Source organism: Schistocerca americana, chromosome 7 (assembly GCF_021461395.2).
Source record: "Schistocerca americana isolate TAMUIC-IGC-003095 chromosome 7, iqSchAmer2.1, whole genome shotgun sequence".
Lineage (NCBI taxonomy): Eukaryota > Metazoa > Arthropoda > Insecta > Orthoptera > Acrididae > Schistocerca > Schistocerca americana.
In genome coordinates this window covers 344,802,302-344,819,337 of record NC_060125.1, presented here as the reverse complement: position 1 = coordinate 344,819,337, position 17,036 = coordinate 344,802,302, and the positions used below count along the sequence as shown (strand labels likewise).

Genomic DNA, 17,036 nt, shown 5'->3' with positions numbered 1-17,036 from the left:
ATTTCCAATGGTACTGCTCACCTCATTCTTCCAAAACAGCCTCTTCTTCTATACAATCTATACAGTATACGGGGCAGTTACTTCTTTGCAAGCCAGACGCGGTGGCTCAGCAGTTCTAGGCCCTTCAGTCACTGCCAGGTCTCCATAAATGTTCTGCAAATACCTATGAATATCTGCGATGCTCTGGTTTTCCACCAAAAGAAACTCAATAACAACTCTCTGCCTGGAACGCACTTCCGTTACAGACCTCATTTTGAAGGCTAAGTACCGTATAGCGTCGTCACTTACTAGAACTTCATAAAACTTTTAGGAACTGAAGCGGGAATATTTCACAATGTCCCAGAAGAAATTCCACATTTCTTGAAACCAAAATGGCGGAGAAAAACGTATGTTACGTTACTAATGAACGTCCTGATGTATTACTGTTACGAAGCACTAATTGGCGACTGCAGCGCTGTGGTAGCGCCGTCGTTTCCACGTAGTAGTCATGGCATTAGTGAGCGTCTGGGGTTTGTCTGAGAGTGGCTGTTATGGGACACAGCAACGTCCTTCTTTTCTTCTTCTTCTTCTTCTTCTTCGTCTCAGACAATATTCCTGTAACGACTTTAGATATTTAAGAGCGTCTTTTTCACGGTGACTAGGATTTTGTCTTCTTCCATAAGTTTAAGATGTTGCCTCCATTACTTCCTATATTCTTCCGCCTAGTCCTTTAAGTTGAATATTTTTAATTCATCTCCTATACCTCATTTTTTATAAGATTCCTACTTGAGCAACCTTTCACACATCTTACAAATCTCACTTCACCCTCTTGTACGGTACTTTTGTCTTCATTTTTCTCAGCCTAAGTTCTGCTACCCCAAGGAGTGACAGACAGAGGCATTACTTTGTTAAACTTTAATTTTCTATCTTTCTTCGTCTTTTTTCTTTAAGGTTTTATTTATAGCACTCTACGGCGACTTCATTTCTTATCTTATCAATCCACATAACTTTCAACGTCCTTCTGTAGCATCACATTTCAAGTGCTTCGATTCTCTTCTGTTTCGGTTTTCCCACCGTTCATAATTCACTACCGTAGAGTGCTGTGCTCCGAACGTACATTCTCAGAATTTCTTCCTCAAATTAAGGCCAAAGTTTGATAGCGATAGACTTTTCTTGGTCAGGAAACGCTGTTCGCCAGTACTAATCTACTTTTAACGTCGTCTTTGCTTCTCTCGTCATGTGTTATTTTGCTTCCAAGTAAGGAGAATTCCTCCACTTCCTCTACTTAGTGGTCCCAGTTCCGATATGAAGTTTATCAATACATTCCATTCAGCACGTCCAGAAATTTTTGGACTTGCACTAAGGATAAGAACGTCTTTAACAGATCTTATCACTGATATCCTTTCATCCTGAATTTTAATCTTGCTCTTGAATCTTTCGTTTATTTCCCTCATTGCTTCTTCTACGTACTCGTATAGATTAATTTGTAGGGGTGAAAGTCGACATCCCTGTCTCACTCCCTTTTTGACCAGAGAACTTCGTTTTTGGTCTTTCATTGTTACTGTTCTTTCTTTATTCTTGTATGTAATGTGTATTATCCGTCTTTCCCTATAGCTTACTCCAATTTTTCTCAGAATTTCGAACATCTTATTCCATTCTACATTGTCGAACGGTCTTTCCAGGTAGATAACTTTCAAGAAAGTGTCTTGATTTTTCTTAACTTCTGCTTCCAACGCCAGAACTGTCTTTTGAACTGCCTTTCGAAAACCAAACTGATCGTCATATAACAAATCCTAATTTTTTCCCATGCTTCTGTATATTATTCTTGTCAGAAACTTGAATATATGTGCGGCTATCTTGATTGCGCAATATTTCTCGCTTTTATCTGTCGTTGCTATTTTTGGGATTTTGTGGATGATATTTTTCCTCAAGTATGATAGCATGTCCAGACTCATCCATTCTGCACACCAATTTGAATAGCGGCCCGACTGTCACTGCCTCCAATGGTTGACATGAGATTATGCCTTTTACAGCATTTGTAAATATTACGAGTCCCCTGTATATTATATTGGAGCTGTTTGGAAGATATTTTTAATTGTTCAGTTATAGAGTTTTATGGTGATTAATATTCTGCATATATTTGAAACGTTATAACGTGTGGATGGTTGACACAACTTCTCGAGTCGTTCTCCATGTTGTACCTTGAAACGAAGAAGACCTTCTATCATGGAACACGTTATTTTTGCAAATGAAATGAGTTTCTTTAATGTGTTAACAATTTTCCGTGTCTTGAGAATAGAAATTTTAATTAGTTGTCAGCAGCTTCTATTTCAAACCGTTTTTAACTTATAACTGGTTTCTGACATCACATCTTTTTAATTTGATTTCTCTTATTGATCATTAGTGTGTAGTAGAGTGATACAGTAATGTAACACATAGACTATTAAAAACAGTATTGACGAGATTTTCACGATTGCAACACTTTCAGATTTGAATAGTATATTTGTTCCTACGTACATGACCAATTTGTACGTTGGAGCAGTTTCTCACATTTCGAAAAACCTTACATTTGCGGAGTAATTTCTGTGATGTCAGAAAAATATTGCAGCACACATATAATGAATGCTATTTCTAACAGGAATAAGAAAATATGTTAAAATTATATTTAAAAATGTTCAAATGTGTGTGAAATCTTATGGGACTTAACTGCTAATGTCATCAGTCCCTAAGCTTACACACTACTCAACCTAAATTATGCTAAGGACAAACACACACACCCATGCCCGAGGGAGGACTCGAACCTCCGCCCGGACGAGCCGCACAGAAAATTATATTACAGGGCTGGCTTGAGGCAGAAGTCTGATAAGTATTCCGAGGTACAACGTTCCTCCCTCCTCTTTCTACAGTCCGCTCTCTCCTCTGCACTTAACATTGCAATTCTCACTGCACTCTTAACGCTGAATTCCTTGCTTTTAATTTCACCGAAGATTGTTTCTGTGGTGTCACCGCCAGACACCACACTTACTAGGTGATAGCCTTTAAATCGGCCGCGGTCCGTCAGTATACGTCGGACCCGCGTGCCGCCACTGTCAGTGATTGCAGACCGAGCGCCGCCACACGGCAGGTCTAGTCTAGCGAGACTCCCTAGCACTCGCCCCAGTTGTACAGCCGACTTTGCTAGCGATGGTTCACTGCCTACATACGCTCTCATTTGCAGAGACGACAGTTTAGCATAGCCTTCAGCTACGTCATTTGCTACGACCTAGCAAGGCGCCATATTCAGTTACTATGTATCCTGAACAGATAATATTGTGAATCATGTACCGTCATTAATGCGACGTTCATCATTAATGGATTAAAGTTAAGTATCAAACTAATTACGTCCGCTTTCTGACTTCTCATTCCTTGTCATGTTCCAGACCTTACGTCAGTATAGTTCTTCCCTCCTCACGCCAGCCTGCGTGAGCTAAAACGCGTGCATTTCGGCCTCCACTAGTAACACGGTGTTGGCTCTTCTGCCAACACAACAGTTTCCACTTTTCTCCATGTCAAATCAGTCCTTTCGACGACCATTTCTTTTTCGATTCCTTCACTTTTAGCTGCAGCCATTTCGCCTTGGCTTTCCTGCACTCCCTATTATTTTAATTCCTAAGTGACTTATATTTGTGCATTCTTAAATCTCCCTGATCGTTTTTGTACTTCCTTCTTTCGTTGATCAATGGAAGCACCTCATCTGTTATCCAAGGTTTCTTCGCATACTTCCTTGTTGCTATATTTGTCTAACTTCCGTAGCCGCGCGGAGTGGCCTCGCGGTTTGAGGCGTCCTGTCACGGACTGCGCGGCCCCTCCCGCTGGAGGTTCGAGTCCTCCCTCGGGCATGGGTGAGTGTGTTGTTCTTAGCATAAGTTAGTTTAAGTAGTGTGTAAATCTAGGGACCGATGACCTAAGCAGTTTGGTCCCTTAGAATTCACACACATTCTAACGGTTTTAACTTCTGTGGTGTCACCGCCAGACACCACACTTGCTAGGTGGTAGCCTTTAAATCGGCCGCGGTCCATTAGTATACGTCGGACCCGCGTGTCGCCACTGTCAGTGATCGCAGACCGAGCGCCACCACACGGCAGGTCTAGAGAGACGTACTAGCACTCGCCCCAGTTGTACAGCCGACTTTGCTGGCGAAGCTACGCTGACCGATGCGCTCTCATTTGCCGAGACGATGGTTAGCGTGGCCTTCGGCTGCATTTGCTGCGACCTAGCAGGGCGCCGTATTCAATTGATAATATTAATTATCGCAACTTCGACCGTCACAGGTAGCAAGAGGAGAACCGCACCGGAAATGACCGCGGATGAGCCCTCGGACGTTGGCGCGCCAGGTACATACAGTCTGCGCCCGCGAGCTCGGCTCCAGTTCACCACCGGCAGTGGAGAGTGAAGCTTTGACAATGCCAGCCACTCGTGCTGGCGAAACGTCAGAAAAATCATTAGATGAACGTCGGCCGAAGAACCCGAGACAGAAGCCAATAGGCAGTTTGTCAACAAGTGGCCACGAAAGCCTCAACAATTTTATACTTACACGTTAATTGGAACCAATTGCAAATGAGGTTGACAATAAGGAACAATTATCAAATCTGACTGTTAAGACACAATGTCTAATAAAAAATTCTTAAGACAAATTGCATTCTCGGCTGAAGGCCTTATTGACTAGAAATTCAAATTATTTGTCGGCTGAAGGCCCCAATAATAACAACTCAAAAACAATTTAATTGATGAAGGCCTGGATAGAAAATTCTTAAAAACAGTTAAACTTCTCCAAAAGATACTAAAATATTTTTTAAAGAAAATTTAACTATTAAGGGACAATATGTAATTAAAAATTCTAAGACAAATTGCATTCACGGCTGAAGGTCTTATTGACCAGAAACTGAAATTATTTGTCGGCTGAAGGCCTCAATAGTAATAACTCAAAAACAATTTAACGGCTGAAGGCCCGGATACAAAATTCTTAAAAAGAGTTAAACTTCTCCAAGAGATACTAAATTTTTTAGGAGAATCAGATGTTTAGAACATACAGAAGCAGAAGGAACCACTACTACCAAAGCAGTCCAACAGAAACAACATATCCGAACGAAAATCAACGAGGCTGTCTAACTACACGCCTTGCTGGAGAGAAGCAGCAAGGCGAGGAAAGGTACACTGCTGCAAAAATACGCTAACCTCCCGGGCAGATAATTGGGGCGTTAGCGGCCACTAGGTAGAAAAATACCGCTGGTTGAACTTCACCAATAAACACAAGGAATTCAATGATTAATAATAAGAAGCGGAGGACGGCTAACTAATATCGCCAACTCCAAACACTCCACTCATTGCTCTTCGTCTCAGTGACCCTGCGAGCAGCAATGCGCGAAGATATGCCGTGATCTCAAAATAGTGGAGGTTTCACCACTGGGTTAATGTTCACTCAACTCAAACATCCTGGATCCGGTGGACAACGAGGTTGTGGCCCTCCCAACTACAGCCCCTCGATCCGGCAGTGCCTGCGTGCCGCCAGCAGTCCTGGCATGTGCGCGCACTGCAGGACCTCACTGCTGCTCCATCCCAACCGAACTGCGGACACACTCCACCTGAAAACACTTGACGTCCGTCCAATGATAGTATCACCGTACTAGATATCGATAACCGCTGCTGCTGCCACTCGCGGACAGACATCACTAGCAAACATGGTGCTGCCAGTAAACACAAGAAGAAAACGAGATGCCACTATCCCTATTACACGATGCCAACCTAGCAACGGCACTAATGTAAGCTGCAACACGGTTCAGCAGCCTACATGACATGAACAAAAAACAGTTTTGTGGGCTGCGACATCTAGTGTGCCCCGCATGAAAGGTGTGATGTGTTGTTGGAGTAGTATCAGCCTATTTTATCGACGTGTTCTGCATGATGGCCTATACATCGTGGGTAAAAAAAATGATTTTCACGCCATGATGTGTAGCCTGCGCTGCGTGACAGGCGTTTTGTGGGCGTAAGGTAGGTCCTTCTTTGAACTGTATTGCAGGGGCTACATGTGCTGATGAGCTTGACAGGGAACAGCTTGAGATGGATAGAGTAGGGGGTGAATCTAGTGAGGGCAAGAAGGAAATGAACAGAGAGAGGGGAACAGAGTGAGTTGCTTGAGGCAGGTAGAAGGTGTAGAGGGACAGTGGGCAGGTGGAAAGGAAGAGGGGGGAGGCGTATATGGAGAAAGAGATGGGGAAGAGGGAGATGGAGGAAGATATGGTCAGAGAGAGGGATGGAGATAATGGATTAGGAGAGGAGAAGGGGAGAATGAAGAGACAGAAAGGGTCAGGAGGAGGAGACAGAGATGGGAGGTGAGATGGATAGCGAGAGGGAGGAAGAGGTAGACGCAGAGGGGGATAGAAAGAGGTGTCTGCAATATATGTGTCGATAGCACATGCGATTGAAGCAGCGGGAAAGGGCTGCTTTTGTTTATAAACGATATGAAATTAAATTATGAGCCCACGATCATAATAGGTGGTAATCAGAAAACTCAGTTTCCGTTTTTCACCGGTGTGTCCAGGGACTCCCGTGGAATGCCTTAGAGTACTTCACAAGCTGTCAGTAGTGTAGTTACCGTTGCCAGGCCTCAGGTGGGAAACGGACCTGTTGAGGCAAACAAAGGTATTGTCTTGGGCTGGGCGGCGGAGCGCGGTACCCAGGCGGCGAGACCGGGACAGCCACCACCGCCACGCACTGCGGCGCGGCCGCCTTGTCCCGCGGCGCTGGACCGTCCCGGGCGTTCCGGCAGGCGGCCACTAATTCCACCACCTGCCACCTGCCGCAGCCGCAGACACAGCCGCCACCAGAGCTTGACGCTGCGCACCGGCGCTCTACCGTGCCGCTTCTTCTGAGCGAGGACACATCGACAAACTGACGATGCGGATGTTCCCAGCGTCAGAAACGTTCGTCCTTCGTCTTGTTTGGATCCTGCTCTACCTCTCTCTCTCCTTACTGTCGATTGCCTGCTCCAGTTACGGCAAGAGTGAGTAAGAGAGAGGCGATATACAGGGTGGTCCATTGATAGGGACCGGGCAGAATATCTCACGAAATAAGCTTCAAACGAAAAATCTACAAAGACCGAAACTCGTCTATCTTGAAGAGGGAAACCATATGGCGCTATGGTTGGTCCGCCAGATGGCGCTGCCACAGGTCAAACGGATATAAACTGCGTTTATTTTAAATAGGAACCCCCATTTTTTTAGTACATATTCGTGTAGTACGTAAAGAAATATGAATATTTTAGTGGGACCACTTTTTTTGCTTTGTGATAGATGGCGCTGTAATAGTCACAAACGTATAAGTACGTGGTATCACGTAACATTCCGCCAGTGCGGACGGTATTTGCTTCGTGATACATTACCCGTGTTAAAATGGACCATTTACCAATTGAGGAAAAGGTCGATATCGTGTTGATATATGGCTATTGTGATCAAAATGCCCAACGGGCGTGTGGTATGTATGCTGCTCGGTATCCTGGACGACATCATCCAAGTGTAGCCTGCTACGTAATGTTTAAGGAAACAGGAAGTGTTCAGCCACATGTGAAACGTCAACCACGACCTGCAACAAATAATGATGCCCAACTAGGTGTTCTAGCTGCTGTCGCGGGTAATCCGGACATCTGTAGCAGACAAACTGAGCGAGAATCGGGAATCTCAAAAACGTCGGTGTTGAGAATGCTACACAACATCGATTGCACCCGTACCATATTTCTGTGCACCAGGAATTGCATGGCGACGACTTTGAACGTCGTGTTCAGTTCTGCCACTGGGCACAAGAGAAATTACGGGACGATGACGGATTTTTTGCACGCGTTCTATTTAGCGACGAAGCGTCTTTCATCAACAGCGGTAACGTAAACCGGCATGATACGCACTATTGGGCACCGGAAAATCCACGATGGCTGCGACAAGTGGAACGTCAGCGACCTTGGCGGGTTAATGTATGGTGCGGCAGTATTGGAGGAAGGATAATTGGCCCCCATTTTACCGATGGCAATCTAAATGGTGTAATGTATGCTGATTTCCTACGTAATGTTCTACCGATGTTACTACAAGATGTTTCACTGCATGACAGCGATGTACTTCCAACATGCTGGACGTCCGGCACATAGCTCGCGTGCGGTTGAAACGGTATTGAGTAGCGTATTTCATGACAGGTGGATTGCTCGTCGAAGCACCATACCATGGCCCGCACGTTTACCGGATCTGACGTCCCCGGATTTCTTTCTGTGTGGAAAGTTGAAGGATATTTGCTATCGTGATCCGCCGACAACGCCTGACAACATGCGTCTGCGCATTGTCAATGCATGTGCGAACATTACGGAATGTCGTTACACATATTGCCAAATGCATTGTGGTTGACGGACGTCATTTTGAGCATTTATTGCATTAATGTGCTATCTACAGGTAATCACGCTGTAACAGCATGCGTTCTCAGAAATGATAAGTTCACAAAGGTACATGTATCACATTGGAACAACCGAAATAAAATGTTCAAGTGTACCTACGTTCTGAATTTTAATTTAAAAACCTACCTGTTATCAACTGTTCGTCTAAAATAGTGAGCCATATGTTTATGACTATTACAGCGCCATCTATCACAAAGCGAAAAAAGTGGTCCAACTGAAACATTCATATTTATTTACGTACTACTCGAATATGTAATAAAAATGATAGTTCCTATTTAAAAAAAAAACGCAGTTGATATCCGTTTGAACCATGGCAGTGTCATCTAGTTGGCCAACCATAGCACCATCTGGTTTCCCCCTTCAAGTTAGAGAAGATTCGTTCTTTGTAGTTTATTCGTTCGACGCTTATTTCGTCGGATATTTGGCTTGGTCACGGACAATGGACCACCATGTATACGTGGGCATGCTAAACCGATTCCCTCAAAAATATTCTCCTTCATACCTCCTCATACAGATGACGTGTCACTGATCTCATTTGTACTAAGACTGCCTATTTGCTTCCACCGCCCCCAGTGGGATGCAAAATTTCTAATAAGTGTTCACCAACCCACAGTCTTTGACGTCGTCAGCCCAATTCGGAATGAATAAAATGATTACATACGGCTATTTATTGCATAAAGCCAACGGCTTTGCCATAGTGATAACACCAGATCCCGTCATATCACCGATGTCAAACGCTGTTGCGCTTAGCTAGCACTTGAATGTGTGATCATCTGAGTTTGCCGAGCGCTGTTGGCAATCGGCGTGCACTCAGCCCTTGTGAGTACAATTGAGGAACTATTTGGCTGTAAGGTAGCTGCCCTGGTCACGAAAACTGATAACGGCCGAGAGAGCGATGTGTTGACCATATGCCCCTTCACATCCGCATTCAGTGACGCCTATCGGCTGAGGATGACACGGTGGTCAGCCGCTATTGTTGGGACTTCCGGGACCAGTTTGGATGCAGAGAGATATATATTGCATTGCAGTACACCGATAAGAATTAAAGAGACTGTAAAAGTGAGCTGAGATACTTTTTTCACACTGTATACGTGTTCCATATGACTCCCTTTGGTCAGAGAGACGACGTCGAAGCATAAATACTGAGAAACCTGCCGGCCGAAGTGGCCGCGCGGTTCTGGCGCTGCAATCTGGAGCCGCGAGGCCGCTACGGTCGCAGGTTCGAATCCTGCCTCGGGCATGGATGTGTGTGATGTCCTTAGGTTAGTTAGGTTTAACTAGTTCTAAGTTCTAGGGGACTAATGACCTCAGCAGTTGAGTCCCATAGTGCTCAGAGCCATTTGAACCATTTTTGAACTGAGAAACCTGGCATTGCCTGGGTATTTATCTATCGCTGTGCCCGAGAATTCATACATGTGGGATTTAATTTTGACTTACAAAGCTTCTTTGTATACAAAGTTTGCAGCAGTGCAATTCGATTCATGAACTAAGAGCTAGTTTGCTTCGGTAACATGGGAGAGAGCCATATAAAGCTGGCCATCCCAAAAGCAATTGACACTAAGGTCCACGCCCACAACATACAATGTCAGACGTGCGTCCAAACAAGACCAAAGTGCTGTTATTCTTTTTTGGCTGCAGAAGAACAAAGTCCAGCAGATACGTATTGTATAATTATGAAGCAGATAAGCATGGGAACTTATTCTTAACATTTCAGTTGAGTTCAGAAATGTTTAGCGCATTGTCTTACAGATGTCGCAAATAAAATGCTAATTTCTTTCCCACTCCACACATATAATATGTGCCCAGCCTCTACACTTGGTCCACTGCATTCTGTCTTCTCCAAACGTCTCCAAACTGATAATACACTTTTCAGTATCTTCAGCCTACACTTTCCAGTAAATTCCAGTTTTCTATGACGTATTATAACTGGCTTTCCAAGGGACCGCTTTGCATCTTTATTTTATTTTGGAACACCTGACTTAACTTCAGCTTTCTTCAACGTTCTTTCAGGCTTTATTTTTTCTGTTTTTAATCTCTTCTCTTCGGTGGCGATTTGTTTCTTTTCAAACTGTTGAAAACAATTCAGCTGCCTCCCTCACAATCATTCTGTTAAACATAACTTTGTTCACAGCCTTTCTCATGCACTCTTCATTCCTTTTTCCTCTATTTGCATTTTCCACCATTCCAGTCTGAAAAGGAGTAAGAAGAAGAAAGTATAAAAATTGAAATTACTTATGACTGATACCGAAAGACAATCGGATGACCATTGCTGCACGGCCAACACGCAGTAAGGATCTGGTCATATTATACGTTCATTTCTCGAAAATCTGAAACGTTTGGTAGATAACATTCCTTACATAACATAGATAACTGAAATATAACAAAGAAATTAATCACTTATCTAAAAAAAAAACGGGTATCACAGACCTCAAAATACCTTACGTGTGTTAAGAACTACAGCGAGATCATCAAGCAGTCAATAAAGAGAGGGTGAAGATATCAGAGTCCAGTGCACATGGAAACACAAGTTTGCTTCTGCTTACTGTACTATTCTGCCATTGGATGCGGAAAGGGAGGTAGTGGCCGGTGCTGTAAGCCGGGCGACACTACGTAACTCTACCCTAGTCCTGCGATTAAAGCGCCTCTAGTCCTTTACAAAAGGCCTTGAAGGGTCGACGATTTCTGTCGAACGAGGATGTGCAGCAGCACACCGTGTTTTCTCACACGGGTATCTTCAACCTGTTGCGTTAGTGGGAATACTGCCTCAATGCTCACGGTGATTTTGCCAGATTAGCATTCCTGTTCTGGAACGTACGACCTTGGAACCGATTTTCATTGCCCCTTCTGGTAGTCTTGTATTTAAATATAGAATGGCAATCTATTATTATTAAGAAAATACAGTTCAAGTTAAAGCAGCTGTTTGTGAAGCATTTTAGTTTTCCATCAAATAAATCGTTTTCTTAATTACCTTGATTACTTTCGACCAGTTACATCAATTTTTGCAAAACTAGGCCTTACGTCTATTACTTTAAGACCCTCTCTTCTTCTGAATATGATAGTTTGGGCAGAAATCCGCTGTGAAATATCTAGGTAGGTTTGCTTTCACCCCGCTCAAACATTTGATCAAAAAATTTGAGCATTCAGTGTTTGTGATGTTGGTGCACTGGTGACTAAGGAAACTGAAGGGCGGAGAAAGATTGGGGTGTATGAGAAGTGCTACTGTGAACCCTTCTTGCAGTTTGTGGAGAGGTTTGCGGAAATAGACAGGCACATCAACGGGTTACGTTAACGATAGACTGGTTCGTGAATTATACGAGTGGTGTTTAATAAGTAATGCGACACATTTCTTCTCTGGCAATTTCGCTTTGAAAAAGGTGGAATTTGTTGTGGCACTTCGTGGAATATTCCCGCTTCAGCCCCTATAGTTTCATGAAGTTCCGATAGGTGGCGGCGCCATATCTAGCCTTCAAAATGGGTTCTGTAATGGAGGTGCGTTCCAAACAGAGAGATGTCATTCAGTTACATTTGGCGGAAAACAAAAACATTACAGACATTCATAGGCATTTGCAGAATGTTTACGGTGATCTGGCAGTGAACAAAAGCACGGTGAGTCTTTGGCGAGACGTCTGGCACATAGGAACAAGGTCGCGCAAACCAGTCCGATCTCCCACATGCCGGCAGGCGGCACAGAGCTCTGACTGTTGCACTGTTGGAACATGCGGACGCTCTCATTCGAGGTGATCCACGAATCAGAGTCAAAAACGTCACTGCTCAACTGGACGTCCCTCTTGGTAGTGCTGTGACACTCTTACACCAGCGGGTTCGATTGCCAGCGGGGTCAGGGATTTTCACCTGCCTCGACATGACTGGGTGTTTGTTTTGTCCTCACCATTTCATCATCATTCATGAAAGTGGCGAGACTGGACTGAGCAAAGGTTGGGACTTTGTACGGGTGCTGATAACTGCGCAGTTCAGCGCCCCACAAACCAAACATGATCATCATCGTACACCAGTTGGGGTTCTCAAAGGTGTGTGGCCGCTGGGTTTCTAGCCGCCTAACAGAAGACGATAAAGAGCAACTAAGTACCATGTGTGCAGAATTACTTGCGCTTTAGAAATCTGATCGTGACGTTTTCTTGTCGACCATCGTCACAGGTGATGAAAAATGGGTTTATCACTTCGAATCTAAGAAGAAACAACAATCGATGGAGTGGCGCCACACCAACTCTTCTCCGAGAAGAAAGTTCAAAACTACACCTTCAGCCAGCAAAGTCACGGTGACGGTCTTCTGGGACTTTGAAGGGATTATCCTGTTTGATATCCTCCCTCATCGTGCGCCGATGAACTAGGAAGTATACTGTGCTATCCCAAGGAAACCGAAGAAACGATTTCATTGTGTTAGTCACCACAAAAACGCAAACGAACTTCTCGCTCTCCGTAGCACACGCAAGGTCTCACCCAAGTCTGTACATCCGAGAGGCGCTCACAAAACTTCGTTGGACGTTCTTCCTCATCCACCCTACAACTCGAATCTCGCACGTTTGGACTTCCATGTGGTGGGCCAGATGAGGGACACGCTCTGCGGGAAACAGTACATGGATGCTAGGGGGTAGCTGATGCAGCGAGACGTCATCTCCGACGTCGATCATTAGAGTGGCATACAGGTGCTCCCAGTGAGATGGCGTAAGGCCATCGCATTGGTCGATTGAGTTGAAGAATAGGGTTTTGTAGCCAAAAAAGTGGGGAATAATATAGTCTATGTGGAACCTAAATAAAACCAACTTGATGTGACTACGTAGGCTTTCCCGGCTTAATAAGTCTTGAAAGTCTCTTCGGGTTTGCTGCCGGACCCTAAAATCAACTTGACTCGATATTTCGGCGATCCAACTGGTCACCATCTTCAGGAGAATGCTGCTTCCTCTGGAAGAGTCCCTTGGTTTGATTAGTGAAAAACTGGATGAAGAGCTGGTGAAACTTCGTCGTCATGTGCTGACATCCACATATTTTTTATTTTACGGTAACATTTTTGAACAGAATGACGGAGTGGCTATGGGTAGTCGTTTATCACCCATAGCCGCCAATTTATTTATTAAAGACTTCGAGGATATGGCACTGAGGATTTCAGCTTTGCAACAAAAGCGCTTCTGGAAATATGTGGATGATACCTTTTTCGTCTGGCCGCATGGACGTGATGCTCTTAATAGATTTTTGGACCACTTCAACTGTCTTCATTCCCGCATTAAATTTACCATAGAGGTTGAAAGTGATGGGATGCTTCCATTTTTAGACGTTATGGTTTATAAAAAACCAGATGGTACTTTGGGACACAGTGTTCACCGAAAGCCGACGCACACAGATCAGTATCTGCATTTTAAGAGTTGTCATCCACTACACCAACGCAGTGGCGTCCTTGGTACGAAGAGCATATGCCATTTCCGACGCGGACAGCTTAAATCATGAACTTGCGCATTTGATGGCTGTTTTTAAGGAAAATGGATACTCCGAGAAGCAGATTCTTCGGGCTATGGAGTTTGGGCCATCTCTGGAGGTGCATGAATAGGAACAGAGATAGGTGGCCTTTCTTCCTTATGCTGGAGGCATATCGTTTAAGACTGGACGAATTTTAAGGAATTTTAACATTAAGAGTGTGTTCCGTCCACCTTCTAAGATTAGGACACTACTCGGCTCTGTGAAAGATGAATTGGGGCTTAGGAAACCCGGTGTATACAAATTTCCGTGTCAATGTGGGAAGGCTTACATTGGCCATTCGATTCGCACAGTTCATGACAGGTGTGTGGAACATCGCCGTCATGCGAGGCTACAACAGCCGGAAAAATCGGCAGTAGCAAAACACTGCTTAAATGAGGGACACAGTATGAAATTTGATGGAACTGTGGTAGTTGCCAACATTTCCAGTTTTTGGATCAGTCTCTACAAAGAGGCGATTGAAATTAGGTTGGCGGATAATTCAATGGGTTTCCTCTTAGCAGGACGTGGAATCCTGTACTATCTCGCATCAAAATTGAACGTTCTTCGATGTGGCTCTGAGTGCGATTTATCGTTGCCGCCAGTGTCTACTAAGGGCGGCGCCACTTCCCTGTCTTGGAGGGCAGCAACCGTGAAGGGCGGCGCGTGCACCGTGTACTGAACGTTCCCTATATAGGACGTCGATTTGCAGCCTGGCGGCAGTTCTCAGCGGGAGTCATCAGCAGAAGCAGCATTCTCCTGAAGATGACGATCAATTGGAGCGTCGAAATATCGAGTCAAGTTGATTTTAGGATCCGGCAGTAAACCCGAAGAGACTTTTAAAACCAATTAGCTTTCAGAAAAAAAGTGTTGTATTACTTACTGAACGCCCCTCGTACTAACCCATTTCATATCCCGAAAGCGAAGGCTGCCAAAGACAGGCAGCACAGCAGCAGGGCGACGGCAGCCACAGAGTCCATTTAAAGATGTCCGGGAAGCGTTGAGGAAGGAAGGAAGGCGGCAGCCGCCAGTCGCTGCCGCGGTCGCTGACCCCTTCCTTCCGCTGCGGCGGCGACGGTTTCGCGTTTGCCTCTATCGGCGACTTCCATCTCTGTGGCGGCACACTGCTTGCAGCGTTCATCCGCCGGAAGCTTGCGTACCATGTCCGCAGCTTCCTCTAAGCCCTCACCGCTTCGGGAACTGCGTGTAAACAAAGCTGTCAACACAGCAGTCTGGACCATTTCTATCAACAATAGGTGGTGTTGCCCCACTAGTTTCAGTTTTGTCATTGAAACTGATAAGTCGAATCATTATGACCACCTACTTTATAGTGCGTTGGTCCACCTCTGGAACGCAGTGCAGCAGCGATTCCGTGTGGCATGGACCCGACAAGTCCTTGGTAGGTTTCCAGAGTTATATGGCACCGGCTGTCTACGCGAAACGCATTACAGGTTAGTTGTCTGTGGGCGCCTAGCTGGCGACCGATAACGTTCCTCATATGTTTCAGATTAGGCGAATTTGGTGGCAAAGGCATCAGTGTGAGTTCACTGTCGTGCCTTTTTTGAGTCATGGGTCTTCGAATTGGTCTGATGCTGCTTACGATGAATTCCTCTCCTGTGCCAATATTTGCATCTCGAAGTAGCAATTGCAACCTACAACCTTAATTATCTGCTGAATGTATTCCAGTCTCTGCCTTCCTCTACGGTTTTTACGCTCTACAGTTCTCTCAAGTATCATGGAAGTCATTCCTTGATGTTTAACACGTGGCCTATTATCATACTGTCCCTTCTTGTCGTAGAGTTTTCCACACATTCCTTTCCTCGCTGATTCTGCGCAGAACCTCCACATTCCTAACCTTAGCAGTCCACCTAATTTTCAACATTCTCCTGTAGCTCAAAGTACCTAAAGCTTCGATTATTTTCTGTTCCGATTTTCCTACAGTCCATGTTTCACAACCATACAAAGCTGTCCTCCAAATGTACGTTCTCAGAAATTGCTTCCTCAAATTACGGCCTATGTTTGATAGTAATAGACTTCTGTTGTCCCGGAGTGTCCATTTATCCAGTGCCAATCTGCTTTTTACGTCCTGCGTGCTGCACCTAGGTAACGAAATTCCATAACTTCATCTACTTCGTGATCCCCAATTCTGGTGTTAAGTATCTTGCTGTTCTCATTTCTGGTATTTCTCGTTACTTTCGTCTTCTTTTTTTTGGATTTACTCTCAGTCCATATTCCTTATTCACTAGACTTTTAATTCCATCCAACACATCTTGCAATTCTTCTTCAATTTCACTGAGGAAAACAATGTCATCAGCGAATCTTAACATTGATATCCTTTCACCCTGTATTTTAATCCCTCTCTCGAAATTTTCTTTTGTATCCGTCACAGTTTCTTCGACGTACAGGCTGCACAGAAGGGGTAGAAAACTACATTCCTCTCTTATACCCTTTTTAATGCGAGCACTTCTTTCTTAGTCTTCCAGTCTTAGAGTTCCCACTTGGTTCTTGTAGATAATGCGTATTACTCGTCTTCCTCTATAGCTTATCACTATTTTTCTCAGAAATTCGAACATCTTGCACCAATATGAAACTTCCTGGGAGATTAAAATTGTGTGTCGTACCGAGACTCGAACTCGGGACCTTTGCCTTTCGCGGGCAAGTGCTCTACCAACTGAGCTACCCGAGCACGACTCACGCCCCGTCCTAACAGCTTTAATTCCGCCAGTACCTCATCTCCTGTGAGGACGGGATGTGAGTCGTGCTTGGATAGCTCAGTTGGTAGAGCACTTGCCCGCGAAAGGCAAAGGTCCCGAGTTCGAGTCTCGGTCTGGCACACTGTTTTAATCTGCCAGGAAGTTTCATATCAGCGCACACTCCGAGTGAAAATTCCAATCTTGCACCATTTCGCATTGTCGACCGTTTTTTTCCAGATCGACAAATCCCATAAAAGTGAATTGATTTTCCATCAGTCTTGCTTCCGTTATCAACCGCAACGTCAGAACTGTGTCTCTGGTGCCTTTAGCTTTCCTAAAGCCAGTCTGATCGTCATCTAACATATTATCAATTTTATTTTCCATTCTTCTGTATATTATTCTTGTCAGCTACTTGTATGCACGACGTATGA

At 44.6% G+C, this 17,036-nt stretch overlaps 1 non-coding gene across 1 annotated transcript; it reads left to right on the top strand.

Moving 5' to 3' along the window:
• Positions 1-16,671: 16,671 nt before the first annotated feature.
• Trnas-cga lies at positions 16,672-16,746 on the top strand. Its single transcript has one exon. It is a non-coding gene; the product is annotated as a tRNA-Ser (tRNA).
• The last annotated feature ends 290 nt before the right edge of the window (positions 16,747-17,036 follow it).